Source organism: Podarcis cretensis (assembly GCF_951804945.1).
Source record: "Podarcis cretensis genome assembly, chromosome: 12".
Lineage (NCBI taxonomy): Eukaryota > Metazoa > Chordata > Lepidosauria > Squamata > Lacertidae > Podarcis > Podarcis cretensis.
In genome coordinates, this window is record NC_137181.1 from 45,628,878 (window position 1) to 45,646,626 (window position 17,749).

A 17,749-nucleotide genomic window follows, 5' to 3' on the forward strand; every position below is an offset into this window, starting at 1 on the left:
GTTGTTGCGGTGAACATTGTGTGTATAAAGTGCCACGATTCTCTCTCAGCTAGCAAGTGGTCTGGAAAAGCCCGACACTGCATATTTCTGAAGATAAGCTGGTGTGGAGCCCTTTTGACTGCCCACGGTAGGAATCTGGATAATAAATAATTTGAACAATGCCAGCAAGCTCAAGAAACAGTCAGCAAAAGAGGGTGGATTAATTTGGGAGATGTGATAGTACAAGATCTCTGAAGATATTCTAAGGAAAGTAGTGTCTGTAACTTTCATATGAGTGGCGCACATGCCATATATTTAAATCACAAGTTGTCGTCATCATCCCCAGAGAATCATGGGAACTGCAGTTTGTTAAGGCTGTATAGCACCATAGCTCTGTGAGAGGCAAACTACAGTTCCCAGGATTATTTGGAGGTGCGTAGAGTGTGTATGATGTGGGATGCGAGTGGCGCTGTGGGTTAAACCACAGAGCCTAGGACTTGCCAATCAGATGGTCGGCAGTTCGAATCCCCGCGATGGGGTGAGCTCCCGTTGCTCAGTCCCTGCTCCTGCCAACCTAGCAGTTTGATGTGCTTTCAAGTAGATATGCAAGATGTGCAAGTAGATAAATAGGTACCGCTCTGGTAGGAAGGTAAACGGCGTTTCCGTGCGCTGCTCTGGTTCGCCAGAAGTGGCCTAGTCATGCCGGAAACTGTACGCCGGCTCCCTCGGCCAATAAAGTGAGATAAGCGCCGCAACCCCAGAGTCGGGCATGACTGGATCTATTGGTCAGGGGTCCCTTTACCTTTACCTTTACAGTGTGTATGAAGGCAAGCTGGCTGGCAGGAGCTGCTGACCCTTGCCTGAGCAACCAAGTCCTCTCGAGCTCTTGCATGTTCCTGCACCCTTGTTTCCAACCTCTTCCCCCTTGACTCTGGTTTTTGGTTTGTCCTTTGATCCTAAGGGGCTCTTTGGTCTTGGCTCCCCACAGTTGCTGCCCACAACCCAGGCCCCAATGCTGTGTGACCCATAACTGCAGAAAGACAGAGCCACAATAACTTCCATTTATCTCTTACTCTTTTTCATTCATTAATCAGAGCAGCAAGGTGCTGACATAATACACAAATTACAAATGAATACAATCCAAGGCACCATTTAAAACACAGAGATACAATTAAGAACGAAGCTTGATAAGTAATCTGAGGCATTGGCCCAATCTTCCTACTTTATGTGTTTGTCGCGAACTGGGGAAAATTTTGTACACAACCACCGTGGGATAAAAGTGTAATAACTAACATTTCATTCAGTAGAAAACATCTCTCTCACTTTCCTTGAAGAGCTTCTATTTGAAAGTGAAGTGATTTGTTGGAAAATTTAAAATGCGAAACGTGGATGCTTTGGTTGCAAGTTTCATCCTGCCCGGAAGAAAACACTTAAAATCTCAAAATTAAATTTAAAAAACCCCAGATTGTCTAGGAGTACCCAGTATCTGTGATCATTAGGTCAAGACGGCCTAGTCACGAGTTTTGTATATTGCATCAAGACCGTGTGTTTATTATTGCTATCTATTCATCCCTAGTGAACAAAAACACAGAACACCCAATCTGTTTGTCCCTTTCAAGTTTAAAGGTTTTTCTGGCATGGGGTGGGGCATCTTTAATTTAGTAACAAGCCTCGAGGTGCAAGATACATCTGGAAAGAAACAAAAGCCCAGGGCCCAGCAGTACTGGGAAATTAAACATTGGGTCATATTCAAACGGACTAGGAAGTCAAAGGTCAAGGCAGCATTAAATCATTAGTTTCCCAGCTGCCACCATGGCGTGGTGTTGACCTTTGATTTTGCAAGAAGTGGCCCATGCAATTTTCTGGTGGCAATCTGGCAAGAGTTGAATTTTCTACTCACACCATAGCATTTCCTGCTGTGGAGTAACAATTAAAACATCCAAAAACATGCAAGCACTAATAATTCCTAGAGGATTAAATTAAATTTGTTAACTTTTGAATTTGTCAATAAAATATATTGATAATTATGTTATTGCTGGTTTACAAAACACACACAGCTGAATCTGTTGGTAGACCACTGGAATTGTGGAAGTGGGGCATCACTGCTAGTTCAGCAGCAAGAGACATTTGAGTTCTGAAGCTATGAACTTCATATGTTGAGTTCCACTTTGTACAATATATGAACTATATGCAGCAGGTTGCCTGAACCAAGCTCAAAATAGATCAAGCTAGAACACTGTTATTCAAAATGCCTTCAGGGCCAGTTATACATTTCTCCCCACTAACTAAGATAAAGCTCTTCAAATGGAAAATAATATGTGCAAGATTTCTTTAAAATCATGCTAGATTGCAACAATTTTCCCTCTGTGTCTTGCTAAATAGCAATGTTGCTTTCCCAGATTTGCCTCTTATCAATAGCGACAGGCAGCATATCTTGGTGTCAACCGAGCAAAACCGCAAATTTTTAAAATATTGAGATGTTTCAGATGAGAATTATTCAACGTCGAAATTTAAGGGAAGCAACCTCTGAGAAGCAATTCAAACATTTGGGACACAAAAGGTGAGGCAGAGTGGCCAAAAAGTACTTCGCTACAAATATCTGAGGTAGAAAATGAAGGGTCTTAAATAATTTCTCCAGCCCCCTCCACAAAGGGAAAGCAGGCAACAAGCCAGAGTACTAAACAACAATGATCAATGCAACAGCTAGAAAAGGGAGCAGAAGGTCAAAGGAAATGATTAATTCTGTGTAGATCATCAACAGGATGGGTCCTGAACTGGCTCACAACACCCAACTACCCTAATAAGTGCATCTGTTGACCGTCTTGGGAATACAAGACTGTGTTAGAGAAGACTCCCCCCCCCCCCCCGCCACACAAACTACACTCACTCACGAGGGCCAGATCCCATTTTGTTTCAGTAAGTAAAAAGTAAAATATTCCAGGATTAGGTCTTACAATTTAACCAACACCAGTACTCATTCATTATAATAATTCTTGAACTCATGGAGCCCATCATTATCCTATATGTGCTCTCATTTTACACATATCTTACTGCACTCCTGAACGTCTAACATTAGAATAACATGCCCTTGCTTTTCACAGCTTCTTGTTTGAATATCCATTGCTGAGAGGAGAGTCAGACTGTGCTGGCCTGGCCCTAAAAGTTCCATTTTTTAAAGGTTTCTAATGTTGGGTGTCGTCCCTCTTCTGTTGCCCATTTTCTTAGAGATGCACATATACTGTTTAGCTATATGCTGTGATTATTGCATGCTGTTGGTTTTCGGAATGGGGAGATTTAAAAAGCACACACAACTGGATCAAGCTAAGAATGTCACCTGACTTCTCCAAACAAGTTTCTCTGCTAATGTAATGAAGCATAATCTTGAATACCAATAGCCTATGTTAAGATCTCTCGAGTATCTACCAATTCTTAACCTAGCTTCAGATAACATGAATGCAATTTTTAGCACAAAGATCTGCAGCTTTCCAAAACACACTTTTTTGGGGACAAATATAAAATCGGATTTATTGCTTTGGGCTTATCAGCACTCATTCCTCATTAAGGCAAAACACCTATGTTCTACTTGTAACCACTACTTCCACAGTGTAGTCAAATTTGCTTATGATTTAGCCACGGTATGGCTGTGCTGCAACTAAAGGTATCTTTGACCCATAGCAACTCTTAGCTAATAATGGTTTGCCTAGCAACCAACCCTACTAGAAAAAAAAAGATGTATAAACTAAGAACTGCTAGAGGTAAAAAAAGGGGGGGGAGAGGACAAATTACTTTTTGGTTGGCTATGTTCTGCATTAGGGACGCAGGTGGCGCTGTGGGTTAAAGCCTCAGCGCCTAGGGCTTGCCGATCGAAAGGTCGGCGGTTCGAATCCCTGCGGCGGGGTGCGCTCCCGCTGCTCGGTCCCAGCGCCTGCCAACCTAGCAGTTCGAAAGCACCTCCGGGTGCAAGTAGATAAATAGGGACCGCTTACCAGCGGGAAGGTAAACTGCGTTTCCGTGTGCGGCTCTGGCTCTGGCCAGAGCAGCGATGTCACGCTGGCCACGTGACCCGGAAGTGTCTCCGGACAGCGCTGGCCCCTGGCCTCTTAAGTGAGATGGGCGCACAACCCCAGAGTCTGTCAAGACTGGCCCGTACGGGCAGGGGTACCTTTACCTTTACCTTTTTATGTTCTGCATTATTAACATAAACAGTGAAATCATACCAATCTCCACCTGCCCCCTGGACTTATAAATGCTTGTGGATAATAATAATAATAATAATAATAATAATAATAATAATAATAGTGTAGAAATACATGCAGAGCTTCATGAACTAAGGTTTGCTGGAAATGCTGCTCATCTCCCTGGAATATAAGGGATAATCCATGTCATAGCTGTCAACGTTTCCCTTTTCTTGTGAGGAATCCTATTTGGAATAAGAGAATTTCCCTTGAAAAAGGGAAAACGTTGACAGCTATGATCCATGTCAATGGGTTGTTTTATAGCCTTGCTATAATTTCTATTATACAAAAAATCAGGAATGTATTACTGATGTCTCTGGCCCCCCTCTTTGTCTCTGCTTCAATATTTCATGAACATTTTCTGTGGTTTTGTTATACACTTGATTCTGCATTTTTAATTAAAAAATAGTAGCAAAAATTGTTTCCTTAGCTTTATTCAAAGCAACCTCCTAACTCAGAAAGGGCCAATTCATATGTGCATTGCCAAGCAAGTGGCCAGGTAGTTATTTAATTTTAAGCCATGTGCATCTGAATACATGGGCACACTGAACTCTAAGGGTGCTAGAAGCATCCTTGGGATGCAGCAAAGAGCTACAGGAAGAGGCCTTCTCTGTGGCTGTGCCCAAACGCTGGAACTCCCTTCACCTGAAAGCTTGTTTGGCACCCTCTCGACCTTCCATTGTCTGAACAAGATATTTTTGTTGCAGCAGACATTGGGCCTGTTGGGTTGAGTGGTTTTAACAGGCCAATTTCCTGCTTAGGTGTTTTATAAGCATCTCTGTGGCTGTTGAAAGCTTTACAGTAGCAATTTTTGATGCTATTTTTGAAATAGAATAAGAAACCCCTCAAAAGCACGCTCAAGAGTTGTTATCGCTGCTGAAACTGACGACTGATCAAGATAGTACATATGAGCCATTTTGTGGAACGTGGGGACTTGTGACAATATTTGTCACATTAAAATGTAAAAACATAACAAATATACCATGTAGCGTTCAATACAATTACTGGATTGAAGATAAGTTGCTAAATTAGTGTTTGTACAAGTTTCCTATAAAATATTTAGTATGGATTGTTACAATATGTGTATTCATGTATGAAACAGTTGTGTATATTTGCAGCATGGCAAGTATTTTTAAAGTGTTCCTTTGTGTTTTTGGTGAAAATTTGTGTTAAGCCACCATGAGCCTTCTGGCCACAATGGAAGGGTGTGGAGTGAAGATTTTCTAAATAAATGGCCATGCAGAGAAACAGTGTTAACTATTGGTGTTCAGAGACGCTGCCATTTCTGTGATCGTGGCTGCACATGGCATATGGTCATGTACCCATACACACAATAATTCTGTTGGTTAATATATTAGCCCCAGCATTCTCTTTGAGTAGATCCCAACCATTTTTAATAGAAAAGTCAGTAAAACATTTGGATTGCTTCCTAACACAGGCCAGAACTCCAGCAAAAAGCAAGGTAAGCCACTGTACTGTGGGAGTTCACTGTACAGTGGTACCTCAGGTTAAGTACTTAATTCATTCCGGAGGTCTGTTCTTAACCTGAAATTGTTCTTAACCTGAAGCACCACTTTAGCTAATGGGGCCTCCTGCTGCTGCCGTGCCGCCGGAGCACGATTTCTGTTCTCATCCTGAAGCAAAGTTCTTAACCCAAGGTAATATTTCTGGGTTAGCAGAGTCTGTAACCTGAAGCGTATGTAACCTGGAGCGTATGTAACCCAAGGTACCACTGTATTCCTCACACCAGGGTCTTGGGAGGGGAGAGTTTGGGAGGGAGCTTTAGTCGCTACCAGAAACATGCAATTTTGCTCCCAGAAGGCTGGTGATTTTTACTAGAGTATAATGAAAGCTAGTTTAACTGTATTATCGCTGCATGTGCCACCAAAGAAGCTTATCCTGAAGTGTAGTTTATATACATTTTATAAGTTTCCTAAATAAATGCTTATGCACGCAGTCTGCCATTAGAAAACACACACCTTTCTGAAGAGCTTACTTCTTCTTCATGTCAACACACATGCCAAACATTGATTAAATGGCAATAAAATCTTCTTTAAAAATGATCCCAAATTGCTTCTTTTATTCAGACAGGCAAGATCAGGTCCGTATTCAAAGAGTGATGAGGAAGTATGTTGCATTCCCAGTTAGAAACTGGTATCAAGAATGATAAAGGCTCATAAATACCTGAACTTAACCAGTCTGAGTTTGCATAATCTTCACAGTAAATGCAAGGGGGGGGGGGGTAAGAATAATCATCCAGTCAGCTGAGTCACCTCCCAAGCAAGCATGCCAGCAGAACTCAAGTCTACAGGTCTCAAACTGTCAATACTTGTTAACGCTATCAATTTGTTCCCTTTTTTTAAAGGGGGAGCAGAGGGGAGAAAATCAGCCTATGTACTTCTAGAAGGATGATTAACTTTTAAATCTAATGTAAGCAAGATCAGCATTTGCTTCAAAAGGCACGTGTGAGAGAGGTGTCCTTCACAGTCAACTTGAAAGGAAGGTGGTATCTCTCAATAAGCCCAATCAATGGTTTTCTATCCCAGGCATTTATATTGGTCATTTCCCGCTTGTACTGTATCTGTGTAAATCAAAAGTTGTAGCTTGGAAAGGGGGTGGGAGGTGGGGGTGAATCTCCATTGTGGAGATGAGTAGGGTTTCAAGTTGCCCTAATATGAGGCTCCACTATCTTGCTACGTAAAAAGTTTCCAAAATAGTGCAATAACCAGATTTAGAACATGCCAGGTCCACAAAAGCCTAACAAGGACTGCTTTAACCATTGGGAAAGCAGAATTTACTGTTCTTAATATGGAGTGTAGGATATCAGGGATAGGATGGGAGGAGTTAAAAGCCATTAGAAGCCAAGATCAGGAAGCCAACACACCAAAGTTCACCTCCTCAAATATTCATCTCCATTCTAAGATGAAGTCAAGGGACCTTCAGGTTAATCAACAAATCTGCAACAACACAGAAAATACAAAGAGGAGGATTCAATCCAGGAGATGTTGCCAGTATAAAAGGTAAAGGGACCCCTGACCATTAGGTCCAGTCATGACCAACTCTGGGGTTGCGGCTCTCATCACGCTTTACTGGCCGAGGGAGCCAGCGTACAGCTTCCAGGTCATGTGGCCAGCATGACTAAGCCGCTTCTGGCGAACCAGAGCAGCGCACGGAAACGCCGTTTACCTTCCCGCCGGAGCGGTACCTATTTATCTACTTGCACTTTGACGTGCTTTCAAACTGCTAGGTTGGCAGGAGCAGGGACCGAGCAACGGGAGCTCACCCCGTCGTGGGGATTCGAACCGCTGCCCTTCTGATCAGCAAGTCCTAGGCTCTGTGGTTTAACCCACAGCATCACCCGCGTCCCTCACACTCCTCCAAAACAGTGTTTATTGGTTGGGTGATGGCAGCCTCAGCCCTAACGTACCTTTCATTGAACAGGTCTCTTCTCTTTCCTACATGAAAGCTTTGATAACAGGGAGGAAACGCATCTCCACCTATTTGGCTCGCTTTTTCCACACAGTCCACAGAGGACAACAGAACCAAATCAACTTCCTTCCACCTTAAGCTTGGGTGGCAGAGTACATGCTCAATTACAGACTTCCACCTGGTAGCGCTGGGAAATGTCCCGTCTGAAACTTTGCAAAGTTTCTGGCACAGAATATCCTTCTGACTGAATTGCCTCTACAAGAGAAGCACCCACCGCACATTACTGATTGGTGGTTGTTGCCAACACAAAACTGATTGGCACACAGTATTTCATTTTAACGCAATATTGACAATATTGACTCTAGAATTGCAATTCTCCCGACATATAGATATTTTAATGGAATGATACTTTGCATAGTGAAAGATACTTTTTATTGGTTTTGCTATTCCTCGCCCTATGTTAAAAGTTAGAAATCTTACCATCTGCTAAGGTCAAATAACCAACCTACAGAAGGAATGGGGGTGGGGAGAGAAATCTAATTAGCATGTGCAAGCTTAGAGTTAGAATTGGTTCTACCAGAGCTACATGCATCTAGATCATGGGTAGGCAAACTAAGGCCGGGGGCCGGATCTGGCCCAATCACTTTCTAAATCTGGCCCGCAGATGATCTAGGAATCAGTGTGTTTTTACATGAGTAGAATGTGCCCTTTTATTTAAAATGCATCCCTGAGCTGTTTGTGGGGCCTGCCCGGTGTTTTCACATGAGCAGAATATGTGATTTTGTTTAAAATGCATCTCTGGGTTGTTTGTGGGGCATAGAAATTCATTCATTTTCCCCTCCAAAATATTGTCCGGCCCCCCACAAGGTCTGAGGGACAGTGGACCGGCCCTCTGCTTAAAAAGTTTGCAGATCCCTGATCTAGATCAATGTTTCCTTCCTCTTCTGTTCAGCTCCCTAAGAAGAACTACAGCTTTTTTTATATATCTCATTGCCCCACCCCCACCTCAAATTTCACACAGGCGACATACCTGGATGCATTTGACAACCACTGGTATTCATCATTGCCACTACTTAACTTTCTAAGGAAATGCAGCTTCCGGGTTTCCACTTAGTACACAGTTAAGATGGCAGACATTTAGATTGTGGAAGTATACACAAGATACCAAGGTGACAGCAGCAAACCTATTCACAATTTCAAGCTTTTTGTTTGTTTGTTCAGGAACTAAGCTCTCTTACCATGAACTTAATAGTGTTGCATGAGGCAGGATCAGAATACAGTACTAGGTAACATTAAAGCCAGCTTACACATCAAAAGGTGCAGGGAGCTGGGAGCCAACCCATCGCAATACTTGTTTTAGTGCAATTAGCATACATTCACAAGAGGCACAATTTCAGCGAAGATGTTCAAGCCAGTCCATTCATAAGTTTAAAAGGTCACAATAGCTCTGGTCCAAGCAGGAATATATACATTCCAGGAAGTACGCGAAGAGGAGAGTTTCCATTGTTTTAAAAAACACACAGAGAGAACTCACTTCTGTTTCTCATTTTTAAGGGAAGGCTAGAAGAACGAAAATCCATGTCATTCTGAGAGTACAAATGTATCTAATCATGCTGGCTTCCAGAGCACAGCGTTTCCTCCGCTTTTCTCAAGAATTGGCACACAACAGGGGTTTTGCACAAGATATTTGATGAAGTGCGTGGAACACAGCTGAAATGGATATCTGACACAGATAAAATTAAACAGGTTGCAAAATCCAAGCAATACACAATATTTTGCCCTAATCCCTGCTGCCATCAGGACTTTTGACCGATTTTTGCTCCTTTATACCTCAGAAAACATGCCAGCTTTTTCACCTCAAGAACAGCATAAAGCTAATGCATATATGGGACATATGAGAGCCTGGCCATCTGAAAAATTATTGGGAGTTCACACTGCAATCTAAAGCAACACAATGAAGAGCATGGGGAAAGCAAAAAAAGAAGAAAAGGTGGCATATAGCCAAGACTAACAGAGCATGCCACAATAAAAATGATACTAACTCATTTCCAATATAGTCGTATCTTGGAAGTTCAATGAAATCCATTCCGGAAGTCCATTTGACTTCCAAAATGTTCAGAAACCAAAGCGTGGTTTTTGAATGACTGCAGGAAGCTCTGCAGCCAATCGGAAGCTGCAGAAGCCCCGTTGGACATTTAGCTTCCAAAAGTAGTTTGCAAACCAGAACAGTCACTTCCGGGTTTGCGTCATTTGAGAGCAAAAACTTTCGAGAACTAAGCTGTTCAAAAACCAAGGTACGACTATATTTAACACAATAGGCCATGTTCAAATGAAATCCCCTTCTTTTAGGAAGCTAGACGGCAAACTTTGCTAGAATGCATCTTTGAAAATACATCCTTCCTCCTTCATGCAGCCTACTCCCATTTCTCCCAGAAAGCTGTGGCATTCTTTACAGGTGCCTCTTCCCCCGTCACTCTAGGACCAAGAAGAGGTGGCAGCAATGCTACCAATCCTGCCTCCTTTACACTAAAAACATCATTTATATGCAGAAACTGCAAAATATTCACCTAGCACATCCTGGTGCTCTGCAGCTGTTTTGAACTACACTTCCATCAGCCATGGGTGGGGCTGTGGTCTAAACCACTGGGCCTCTTGGGCTTGCTGATCAGAAGGTCAGTGGTTCGAATCCCAACGACAGGGTGAGCTCCCGTTGCTTAGTCCCAGCTCTTGCCAACCTAGCAGTTCGAAAGCACACCAAAAAGTACAAGTAGATAAATAGGTACCGCTCCGGCAGGAAGGTAAATGGCGTTTCTGTGCGCTGCTCTGGTTTCGGTGTTCCGTTGCGCCAGAAGCGGCTTGGTCATGTTGGCCACATGACCCAGAAAAACTGTCTGTGGACAAATGCCAGCTCCCTTGGCCTGTAAAGCAAAATGTGCGTCGCAACCCCAGAGTCGTCTGAGACTGGACTTAACTGTCAGGGGTCCTTTACCTTTACCTTTCCATCAGTTCCAGCCAGCACACATGTTAGCTGGGGGATGATGGGAGTTGTAGTCCAAAATAGCTGGGAGCCCAGCAGGCTGCCCAAGGATATACAAGCAGTCTAAGCTTTTTAATCTTCTCTTTCACAGTTCAACCAACTTTTCTCCAGAAATCAAGTTCTGCATCCAATGTACTACCCCTCTAAAAAGAGGATGAAAAAGAGAGTATAAAGGAGAAACAGCATAACCTAGAGTTAAGAACAGTGGTACCTCGGGTTACATATGCTTCAGGTTACATACACCTCAGGTTACAGACTCTGCTAACCCAGAAATATTACCTCGGGTTAAGAACTTTGCTTCAGGATGAGAACAGAAATTGTGCTCTGGCAGCGCGGCGGCAGCAGCAGGAGGCCCCATTAGCTAAAGTGGTGCTTCAGGTTAAGAACAGTTTCAGGTTAAGAACAGACCTCTGGAACAAATTAAGTACTTAACCCGAGGTACCACTGTAGAAGTATCACTATGGGTATTAAATTCACAAAGGAAAGGCCCTGGCTTCCCAGCGAAAGAAAACATATTTTGGAAAGGGAGCACGTTTCCAGTGGAAAGACTCTTCCACATTACAATGTTAATTTTAGATGCCTTGATTATGCGTTTGAAAGACAGGGTATAAATCTAAGCAATTTTTAAAAAATGATCATGGTTTCAACAGAGAAACCATGAAAAGAAACAAGGCTTGGTGTGCATATTAAAAACCGACCCTGTGAATACAGGGCCAAAACTGGTTACTAGTTCCCAGTTACTAATCTGAAATAAGGCTAGGAGCACAGGAAAGTTAATTCACCTTAATAAATTTATGTGTCTCTGAACTCCAAAATAAGATTTGGTCTACATCCTAGCTCCATGGTACAGGGTAGGAACGTGCAGACCCAAGCTGCAGTTGCTTATTCAATTTGCTGATTAAGCTCCATTTTAAAACTTTCAGGCAAATAAGGAACTAGAAACTATGAGCCAACTTTAGCTACATGTTGTCGCTGGAAGATCCTCACTCAGAATCTGATTTACCGAGACAGATATGAGGCTTACTCTTTGAGCCCAAGGGAAATGTTTAACTCTCTCATTTTACACTCTATATAATCAAATTGTTACTTTTTCACTAGCTCTTGGTGGCTCTTGGGGTCACTTGCTATGATAGCTGGCACCACGCAGTCTGTTGTTTACCTAAAAAACTTGTGTGTTTCTTGGGGGAAAGTTTGAACAATTCTTAAATTCTAGTGCCATGGTTTATGGCAAGCTGTTTCAGGAAGCAACAGTGCTGGGTAGGCATCCTTGCGATACACGCTGACCAAAAATGAAGGAGGTGGCACAAGTTATCATAGCAAAACTGAAAAAATAAAAATCCATGCTCATGGATTCGAACTCTGCAAACAGTGCACAACAAATTCTGCATGGGACTTCTGAGATGTGTGTGCCCAAAATACTGTGGAAACCGAGATTCAAAATAGGGGCACAGTAACCCCATCATGGGGACGCAGGTGGCGCTGTGGGTTAAAGCCTCAGTGCCTAGGACTTGCCGATCGAAAGGTCGGCGGTTCGAATCCCTGCGGCGGGGTGCGCTCCCGCTGCTCGGTCCCAGCGCCTGCCAACCTAGCAGTTCGAAAGCACCTCCGGGTGCAAGTAGATAAATAGGGACCGCTTACCAGCGGGAAGGTAAACGGCGTTTCCGTGTGCGGCTCTGGCTTGCCAGAGTGACCCGGAAGTGTCTCCGGACAGCGCTGGCCCCTGGCCTCTTAAGTGAGATGGGCGCACAACCCCAGAGTCTGTCAAGACTGGCCCGTACGGGCAGGGGTACCTTTACCTTTACCTTTAACCCCATCATGCAACACTTCCATGAGAAAATATCGGAGGGTGGGTACAAGAGAGCAAGCCAGAAATAAATTTATTCCCCCTTCTTCGCCACTCCACTCCAACAAGAAAGGAAGAGAACAGGAGAGCGTCTTTCCAGGGAACACCTCAGGTTTTCGTTTTGAGACAGAAACACTGCCCTGCGTAGACCCAAAGCTCTGTCAAATCTAGGTAAAAAGCATTTGAAGACACCACAACTAGAACGCATCTACATATAGCTAAGCCACTGTGCAACAATGCTGCTTAAATAAACAACATTCTCCTCCTCCCTCTCCCCACCTTCACTGCTCAAGCTCCCTTTTAACTTACCCAAGGCAATCAGCACAACTTGAGATAAATGTGTTTGTCCCTTGGATTAAAGGTATCCTGTTAAAGGATACTTATTCCGTACCCACTGGCAAGCACAAAAATAGTAAGAAATGGAAACACTGTGGAAAACAGTCACGTACTACAGACAGAAGCTCTAGCAGACTGGCCAGGCTTTCTTATTACATTTATATCCCAGTCTTTCCTCCAGTGACCTCTCTTCTCCCCACTATTTTATCCTTACAACAACAGAGGAAGAGAAATTAGAATGAGGGCTAAATTATGCACACCTGGGCTAAGGTTGCCTGATGAGCTCCACAGCTGTGTGGACATTCGCACCTGGGTCCTAGTCCAGCACTCTCTAACCCACAGCCCTGTAAAGAAGAGTTGCAGACATTGTACAGAGACCAACAAAAGTCACAAACCTAGAGCATATGGAAAGTATTCCTGGTCCTTTTGTGTTAGTATCAATTTTTTGTTACCTTCTCTGACAGACTTACTAGGGAAAAAGCCTTCTATAGACTTGCATCTTGAGTAGACACTGATAGAACCACAGTAAGGAATATTTCCAACTCAGGCATTTAGTTGTGGTATTTTGAAGAATTGCCTTACCATGTTTGGGTTTTTTCTTTTCTATATTGCAAACTTAATGGCTGAATTCTGCAGAATTGTTCAGTCTCCCAAATCAGGGACACCTTTCTCTTATTATTTTTAATTCTAATTAAAATTTTCTCCACAATTGTTCATTTGGTACAACGAAAACAAGCTGTGAATTTACCATAATCTTTCTCAACAATATTAAGCATTCTCTAGGGTTTCGCTTTTGGTATTCAGAGTAGTCTCTCTCAAAAAAATGTTTAAGATAGACGGGATGTACGTCAGACGCATTTGTAGAACAGGAAAATGCTTCCTTCCCCCATTGCTGTTTTGATTCCCCCAAGTATTCCAAGTTTTAGCTCACCCCTTTAGCTCTGGATAAGGAAGTCCATCAGGATAAGCAAAGTATTTAAACTGATCAATGTGGCTCACCAAACACAGATCAAGCAATTTCTCTCTATTGCCACTTGAAGACATGGCAACAAATGGTCAGTGTTAAGAATTGTCAGCTCCATGCAGTGAACAGCTGCCAATGAACAGATTCTAAAAACTGGCCTCCACATGGCTGCTGTGATGGGAGCAGTGGCCCATCATAGGTTGTTTGAACATTAGATGGGGAAGGCAAACCTTAAAAATTAAAGAACGTTAGTATCAGATTTGTATTGTGCTCAATATGGAACACAGCACATTCAAGTGCATTTTTTCCACTACAGAGTTAAAATCCTCTTTTAAAAATATAATTCTCTACATGTTTACCTGCAAAAATCTAACTGTATTTGGGGGTGGGTGAGCATACCCTTCAGAAAGCATGTTTAGGACTGCAACTTTAAAATATTACAGTGACAAGAGTTTACATCACTTATTCACCGATTATCTGCTGCAATTATTCTAGACAAGGTCTGAAAATCCAGAAATGGGACTTTTGCAGGAAGCAGGCAAGAGAAGCATGAATGCAAAGCAAGGTGCAATGCAACTTAATTTTTCAGCCTGGTACAAGATCTCAGTATCATTTGGAACCTAAGCTTCCAACCTAAGGTTCAGTTACAACTTCACATTCAAAAAACATGCCCAATGCAGCTATAGCAACAGGTATTTCCAGTTTCTTACTGTGTGCCCTTTTTAAGGTAAACCAGTTTAAACTATAACTGAGAAGGTACTGAAAATATTTGCTGGGAAGAAGACATCAACAACTATCAGCAGAAATATTCCAAATACTTACAGCAGTAAGGAATGCTATTCTTGGTTGAGCTTTGCAGGCTTAAAAATTTGCATTTAAAGTTCCAAATGCCCTTCAGAGGCCCACAAAGAGACAGGAGTATTTGTTAAACATTAGAAAGCTCTGTGGGAGAACCAAGTGCTAATGAGGAGGTTTTTGCATTTCCTCAAACCCTTCCTGAAAAAAAGCCTTCCTAAACGGTCCTTTTTATTTACCAAATTCAGGCATTCTTTCTCATTTCCCCCCCCTAAATAACCACACATAGAAATGGTAAAAAGTCACCCAGTTTCTTGGTATGAACAGGCTTGACTCTGCTAAGAACCAGTCCTTCTTAAAATACATGGGGGGGGGGTTAAGCCTAAAAAGTGCATCTACATAGCAATAATCAAGGGGAAACTTTGCCCACTCTGTCCTCAAGTCATGACTCTTATCTCCAAAGTAGTCAGGACCAGCTAAGAAGTTTGCTGGGAAGCAAGCTATCTTCTTAACAATGAAGCCAATGGAAAATTCCACTGTGGCACTACCGCCAAGAGGAATGTCGCAATGAGGAATGTCGGCTCACAAATTGAACTTCCAGTTCATGCAGTTGCTACTAGAATCTAGATTTTATTATTTGGGGATCAGAATGCCTACTTAATTACGACAGTAACAAATTGTTAGAATATAGATTTATGCCAAGTACGATTCTCTTCTTTTAAATAAATAAAAAATGCTAGCACTTGGAAAAATTGCACTAAATTGAGATTATCAATGCACTGCAGACTTATATTTATACATTTAATGCAACGTGATTATATGGCTATCCTTGCTTTCAGCGTACAGGTGTAAATTTTAAAGCGTTATAAAAATAAACGTATAGCAATTTGCTCTTGCTTTCTTATTTTGTTCCAACTATTGCTATTTTATGTTATGTGACTAATGGGAAGCTTACCAGAATTCAAATTTAAGGGCATTTGGGTCTAGCTTTTGGTTTAAATGATTAGTTTACTAGGAGTGCAATTCTAAACGTTATGTTTTCCTTTCATTTTATTAAGTGTTTGATCCTTCTAACGAAAAGTTTCTTCATGAGCAGCATAAAAGTCTCTCATCTCACTCAATATAGGGACAGCATGTTACTGGGTGCTTTTCAACATCATCAGAAGAGAACTTTGACACACTACACAGCATTATATTTTATAATAGGAAATTGATTTTAGGTATTATCCAATGCTTAAGGTTGAGGAGACAACAAAAGCACCTCTCCTGTTATGCAATAATCTCAGGATCATTTCATTTTCATGTTTCCTTCCCAATCAAATAAACTCGACAATAGTGACTGCATTATTTTTGTTATTTTTTTCCCTGCCCAAAGACCACCTCTAGACAACAGTGACAGGAATATTTTTGGAAACTGTGAACACTCTGTAAGTAGTTTTGGGGGGGGCTGCAACACAACATACACACCAAAAGAAACTCACGTGACTTATATTTTCTTTAACTGAAGAAAAGTTCAAACAGTGACGATTCTTGTTTAAAAAATGAAAAAGAGCAAAAGTGAATCACCATGAGAGAGAGGGGGGGGGGCTTCAAAGCCACCTTGAAACCACATCCTCTGACCATGTAAGCCTTTGTCTATATCCCACATGTGCAAGAGCTCTAGTTGTTACGCAGCAGGGAGAGAAAGATACTTTACATATGCTCAGAGGCATTTGGTTCCATAGGTCAGCCTTGAGTCATATTACACCCTGGCAAACTTACACATTCGGAGATTTATTTGCATGCCACAATCCTCCACAAAATCCACAAGCTAAGAGATGGTGACCCTTAATTCCCATTTCCATAACTGGACTTGTAGCATTTCCATTTTAAGAACCCACAATCTAAACTGCAGAGCGTAGACTGGCAAAGTTAAGTAATCTGCTCATGCAAACCACTATTTTCAAGAAAACAAATGGGGAAGGGAATCCTGAAGGAGCAGCTTTAGTCCATCTCAGGAGACAATCTTGCAATGCTGGGAAGAGACATGGAAGTCACAAAAAGGAACTTGCAACAAAGTGAAAAAATGCGTCCTGTTTACAGAGTTCACAGGGCTTCAATTGTCGGCTCTCACACTTGATTCTTATTTCAGTACTGTGTGTTAAACTTGTTAAATTCGTGCCCCCCCCCCCATCACTTGTTCTTCAGCATCCCACGAAGTTTTGCTCTTAAGAGCTCCAACCATCCTCTCTTGCCCGCAGCACATGCCCCCCCCCAAAAGCAGCTCTACTGCTTTGTACAGCATTATGGAGATTTACTCCAGTTAAGCGTGGACAGCTCCACGTGAACAAAGCATGCAAGACGCAGGAACAGGGAAGTAAAGGGCTGGAAGCAGCAAGAACACCGTGTAGGTGGTAAAGAGGGGGAGAATTAAAGGAAATTAAGGTTGCCAGATGTCCTGGAAAGGAAGGGCAAACGCTCTTTTAAAAACCGCGGGGAGGGAGGGAGGGAACTTGACAGCCCTATAGAAAAATAAATCCCATTTCAGTACAGCTACAAGACAATATCATGAGGAATAAATGAAGCTATACAATAAGGGGAATTGCCAAATGCACGGAAAAAGTATACATTTCCTGCAAAAGACAAGCGGAACTTGTAAGAACCGCTATAAATTCTTAACAGAGCAACAATTTGCGCAGGAGGGACCCTTATTTCACAGCATTCCTCTTGAGGCTCTTATGGGCACAGATTCAAAAATAATTCCAATTAACACAAATCGGTTACACCTTAGCACCTTCCTGGAAACCACAAGGCAGATCAGAGGGAACAGTACAGTGGGTAATTTGTTTCCTTTGATTTTCTCAGTGCACACTTGTGAACAAAATCCGGGTTGATAGTAAGTACAGAAAAAGGGTCCTATATAGTAGCAGCTGTGAATTTAAGTCATGCAACCTAGTGCTTGTTAACCAGCAAAACCAAAACGGTGTTCAAATATGCCTCTTCTGTAGGTGCTCTTTAATTCAGATCGCTCCACCCAGGGTGGAAAGAGACAGCCGCACATGATCTAAGCAAAGAGTAACACGTTTCCACGTTACATTATCTTCCGTTTAAACCCCCCCCCCAAAAAAAGACCCCAGAACAAAGCAAGCAGC

The 17,749-nt window shown here is 42.3% G+C and overlaps 1 protein-coding gene across 1 annotated transcript in view; it reads right to left on the minus strand.

The window, feature by feature from the left end:
• TRIM71 (tripartite motif containing 71) overlaps positions 1-17,749 on the minus strand; it is a 53,532-nt gene that overhangs the window by 34,352 nt on the left and 1,431 nt on the right. The gene's annotated exons all lie outside the window — the stretch shown is intronic.